Raw genomic sequence first — 5,657 nt, 5'->3', positions numbered from 1 at the left:
CTGAAAAATGTTTTTAAAAATCAGTTTGAACCTCTGCTGATTATTTTCATTATTTCTCATCATAATGAAATAAACAAAAACAGAAATCAGTTTTAGGTTGAATTAAATGTTTCATTTGACTTGAAATTAATTCTTTCAGTTTTTCATTTTGTTTTCAGGCATTTTCCAGGTGTTTTTCACCCCTTTTTTGTTTTGTTTTTTTCACAGCTAAATTTTGAAATGAAACATTGTTTCAACACAAATGATCAAAACAAACTTTCCAGTTTTTCAAATAGGATTTTCCTTATTTGTTTGTTTGTTTGTTTGTTTGTTTATCGCCAAAAGTATTAACCAAATTTGACTCAAATTTTCAAATGGTTTTGGTGTTCCCCCAAATGCATTTTCCAGCAGATTTATTATTTACTACTATTAAACTAATATTTATTATTTACTGTTATTAGACTTACACTAGTCTTTTTTTCTTGCTTAATAATATACCTATTTCGTTTCCTTTTACAACGTTTCATCAGCAGACCTCTAACTGCTTCACAGCCTTTAATGTCTTTACTTACCATTGATTACTATTTACTTATTGATTTACTATTGGCTTCCTCACTGTAAATATGGGCCCTGATTGGCTGAGGAGCAGTATCTTGAAGTAGAGAGGGCTGCATTCTGCCCTCTGCCTCTCAGCTGGTGGGAGTTCTTTCCCAGGTCCCACTCATCTGCTGGAGCAAAGTGTGGTCAGTACAATTGTTAATTCACACTATTTATCAGGTTATATTTTTCACAGTGTGGTTCATTGTAATCCCACAAGCTATTTTTTTTCATCCTGAGAATACCAATTTGTTAAACAGTCCCAGATAAATTATCTCTTCTGTTTCTAGTGATGAATTTGTTGTTGAAACTTTGTTTTTATTGGGCAGATAATGGGGAGCTGGGCAGGAGAGATAGGGGAGTTTTCACATAACAGGACACTTGTGAAACATATGGGTAAAGACAACGCATCTTACACTGTCTACTGCAGTGGAGTATTATTCAACACAATGCACAGTCAACCTGTGGAACTCCTTGCCAGAGGATGTTATGAAGGCCAATACTATAACAGGGTTCAAAAATAACTAGATAAGTTCATGGAGGATCGGTCCATCAATGGGTATTACCCAAGATGGAGTCCCTACCCTCTGTTTGTCAGAAGCTGGAAATGGGCGATGGGACAGATCACTTGATGATTACCTGTTCTGTTCATTTCCTCTGGGGCACATGACATTGGCCACTGTTGTAAAATAGGATACTGGGCTAGATGGACCTTTGGTCGGACCCAGTATGGTCATCTTATGTTCTTATGGTCTATCTGAGTCACATGCCTGGATCTGTGGTTCCCCATGGTCCCCCATCTTGACCTGTAATGTAGAATTCCATTTTGGTGTCTGGCTTCATAAGGGCTGGAGTCAGAAGCTGCTGCCCATTCCCTTGAACAAGAAATGTTCCCAGTTTGGATGAGACTGTTCCACATCCTGCAAAGGATTCAGACAGTCCTGAAATTTCTTTTCTGTTGATGCAGTCTCAGAATATGATACATTTATCCCAAACTCACTCTAGAAGTTGACAGTGGCACCAGACTCTAATGTCCCAAACACAGGAGACACGATTAAAAGGCATATGAAAATAAAATTAGACTCTTACACCCTTTTAATCCATGAAGCCACTTCTATTGTGTATATTTAAGGCTGACACCAGGAGGTAGAGTGGGGAGGTGGTTATGTAAGAACACCCTTTACAACTGAATTACACTTCTTTGGGCAAATTGTTTCAGCTTTTCTATGCCTCAGTTTGCCCAGCTGTAAAATGGGTATGTTCAGCCTTTGTGCATAATATAATTATACAACCCTGGAAATGGCTGTGCATGCTACCTTTTATTCAGACTGCAGCATAAATCCTTGTTAGTGGCACATGAATGCACACACATGCTGCGTACCTCTGCTTTAGTTTCTTTACAGCCTTTTTGCCTTCTTGCTGTCTCCTTCCCTGTCTCTTTCTTTGCTTTGTGCTTTCCCCAGCAGGGGAAGGGGATGGATTTCCTATGACTGTTCCAAGAATGCTGTCCTTAAAAATACAGAGTGAGAGGCAGCAAGAAGATCATTCCAGAGCGAGGACACCAACAAAGGTAAAAGTAACTCCCTGCCTGTCTAGGCCTTCTCTCAGGGCGGGTGATGGGCTTTCCACTCTGAGCTTTACCAGCTGGGGAAAGGAGAGGCATCAACAATTTATAATCTGCCCCGGCCAGTGAGTCTTACGAGCCCTGCAGGAGTGGAGACTGTGACCAGCTGAGGGGGTGGGGGAGCAAAAGCAGCAGTGACAATAGGGGCTGCAGTACTTGAGGGGACGTAGCAGAGGCAGTGGCTACTTGGGGATCTAGTTGCCAGATGGGGAACCTGTGTTCTAACAAGCCAAAGCTTTGCTCCCATAAATGGCTGCCCAATTCCCCTTTGCTGCATAATTAGGACACAGCTCTGCCTCATGAACCCTGTATTGTACATGTGTGTCTGTGTGTGAGCTGCTGTCTCATTTAGGCCTAAGGCTTCTATGCTTGGGATAGGGTAAAATCCCCAAATTAGGACTGACTCACTCTAAGGCCTATGTCAGCGCAGGGATGCAGGGCATAGAAAGGCTGACCAGAGGCGCTTGCCCTGGTGCAAGGGGCCTGCAACTCCTGGTCTGGCAGGACCCCGGAGTCAGGCAGCACAGCTCCAAAAAGAGGGCAGGGTTTGGCCAAGCTGCTGGGGGCTGCTGATTCAATGCGGTCTCCAGGCAATCTCCATTGCGGGGGCTCCTATGGAGGCCTAGCCACAATATAGAGCAGCCCTCCTCCGGTAGAGCCCAAGGGAGGGCAGGAAGACAAACCCTGCCTGCCAGCAATTGCTGGGGAAGGGGATACAGTTTGCAGCCACTCTGCCAGCAGGGCTGAATCAGGCCAATTGATTTCCATGAGTGGCTTGCCTGAAAATATTTGTGACAATGAATCATAGAAATAGAAATGTTGGGCTAGAAGGGACCTAGACAGGCCATCAAGTCCAGCCCCCTGCGCAGAGGCAGGACCAAATAAACCTAGACCATCCCTGACAGGTGTGTGTCCAACCTGTTCTTAAAAACCTCCAGTGTGGGGCATGCCACAACCTCCCTGGATGGCCTGTTCAAATGTCCATGAGTCTGCTCAAACATGAAATTACCACAGGAATTAGTACATCCATTCCCAGTGTCTTCAGGAGAATATCTGGAAATCTCCCCATTACAGAGAGTGGCATCAGTCACGTCTGCTTCTAAGCATTTTGTTTGTTTGTTTAAAGAGCAAGTGACACGTTGGGAAGGTGAAGACAGAGGTCCAGAACAAAGCTTTTAATGCACCTCTGTTGAGCCAGTCAGGAGGCAGAGATTTACAGTAGGTTGGCATCAAAGGTGAATAATCTGTTTCACTGAATTCAATGGCAGCCGACCAAGATGCATGTACGGGCTTGGCCGCAGCTACCCGAGAAACTACCTGGCTTTGTGGCTGTTGAGATCAGTTGGAACACTCTTGCTAAAAGCCTCTGGATTTGACCATCTGGGAGCCCAAGCAAGAGGTCCGGGCTAGGAGACTCAGGTCGGGAACTCCCCTCTCCCGTTGGTCTGGGAGTGATCAAGGCCACAGGGCGTGGTATAAAGGCCATCTGTTCACTCTTTGCCCTGGGTATGGAGCTCGCCCACAAAACACCCCTGCGCCATTTAAGATCCAGATGGAGGGCAAACGTGTGAGTGCACTCGCTGCTCCAGCCCACCGATAGTGACCGAGAACGGGCTCTACTACAGCTTTGCACCCAGATCTCCGGTTGGAAAGTGGCTTCTGCCCTCTCTCCCCCAAACGCCTCTGTGCACATCGCCGGCCAAGGGCCGGGTTGCTCAGTCTGCATGGGGCAACGTTCATTTCACCTCCCGAAGCTTTTGCTGGAGAGGGACTAAGCCTGAGGGAGTCTGTTCGTTGTTCAGCAGCTCATTTTGTCTCGTTTCTAAGAATGTGTGTCCATGCCCCAGGGACCAGTGTGATGGGTGCATAAAAAATAATCAATACATATTCGATCCGACGGACTGAACCCGCTGTGGTGTTGACCTCTGGAGAGGTTAAAAAATAGTAAAGTCCTGATTCATCCTCAGGACTTCCTTAGCCGATCAAGACCAGACTGTTCTTATCTTTTTACACTTACCTATCACCCAGGAGGTCTGGGAGGTTAATTCAATTAATGTCTGTAAAAGCGTTTTGAGATCCCCGGAATGTAAGTGGCGATTGGATTGCAGAAATTTGATTTATATAAATAAAAGCACGTGGATTTAGAGCAGAATGTAAATCCTACTGTTTGGTTTGATTTTGCTCTTGCTTTTTAAATTGAGGTTCTTTATGAATCAACTTTGCTGATTTTGCGAAGTATTATATTTATTATAAAATATACTGGCTGAAATATAAACAGTAGTATCCGATATCTACTTTCCCTAATTGTATAAATATTCTCAGTACCCGACACAGCGTTTTTATCCTGGGAAAGGAGGAATGATGCATCGACATTCTCAGTAGTCCTCAATAATGAGTGAATTATATTTGTATAAATTGGTTGGCAAGGATAAATTTACAGTTATTTCCTTTTCTGTCACATTTTAAACGGCATGGAAGTTGTTTCGAGGTACTTTTCGATAACATTTCCAAGCAGGAAGACGAGGTTTGTAATATTTGAAACATAGTCACTGGAGTTATGGCTGAAATCGTTTCAAAGGAAAGGAACGATATCCAAGAATGGCCGGGTTTGCAGGGCTCAGATTATATTTCTGTTCATCAGTAAATGAGGGGAAGATCTGTTCTGAGAATTGGTCATTTAATCGTTGCATTTTTATTATTTTAAATCTCTGAAGCTTTGTGTTGTAGCCTTGCCTTTGTCTGTTATATGGACATCTGCAACACGGCGAAGCTATTCGAATTAGTAACTGAAATGAATAATGTGAATCAAATATTTTGATTTTCCCCCTTCTAATCTGCTGCAGATGCTGGCTCCTGGGTGGCAGTGATGCAGTGTCCTTGTCCTGCCTTGGAAGTGAAAACGTGTAAATGTTACATCCTTGATCCTGTTAAAAAAAATCCTTCGTCTTGCCTTTACTGTTACATACTAAGGAGTCGCCTTCACCTGGGGGTACGGGACTACAGTTTGACTCGATGTGCTTTAAAACCCCAAAAGACGTCGGTTTGCTTCAATAGCACCGTTTCGGTTTCCGAGGAGGGAAAGCAAGGCAGCTGAAGTGAATCACACACCTTGTGTCTTAATTGGGGTAGCAAAAGCCTAGAGAGATTTTTGCTGGTTCTGGTTAAACATTATTTGCACTTTTGTTGGAAAAGTGGCCCCTAGTGTGCAATTATGTCACATTTCTTTGGCTTTTACAATTGAATGCAGAACAGTAACCTCTTTGATTTATCCTAGACGGGGCAGACTCCCTCTTTTCCCCACTCCCTCCCTCCTTTTCTGTCTTCCCCCTTGTTTTTTCTTTAGCCCTAGGAACTGTCACTCAATGTTTTTTACGCTCCCCACAGTTTCCAAAACAAACAGTGGTGCCTGCAGCTTTCTATTGATTCAGTTGGATGCAACAGTATCTCTCTCACGCGG

This window comes from Caretta caretta, chromosome 9 (genome assembly GCF_965140235.1).
Source record: "Caretta caretta isolate rCarCar2 chromosome 9, rCarCar1.hap1, whole genome shotgun sequence".
Lineage (NCBI taxonomy): Eukaryota > Metazoa > Chordata > Testudines > Cheloniidae > Caretta > Caretta caretta.
This window is presented reverse-complemented; position numbering follows the sequence as displayed.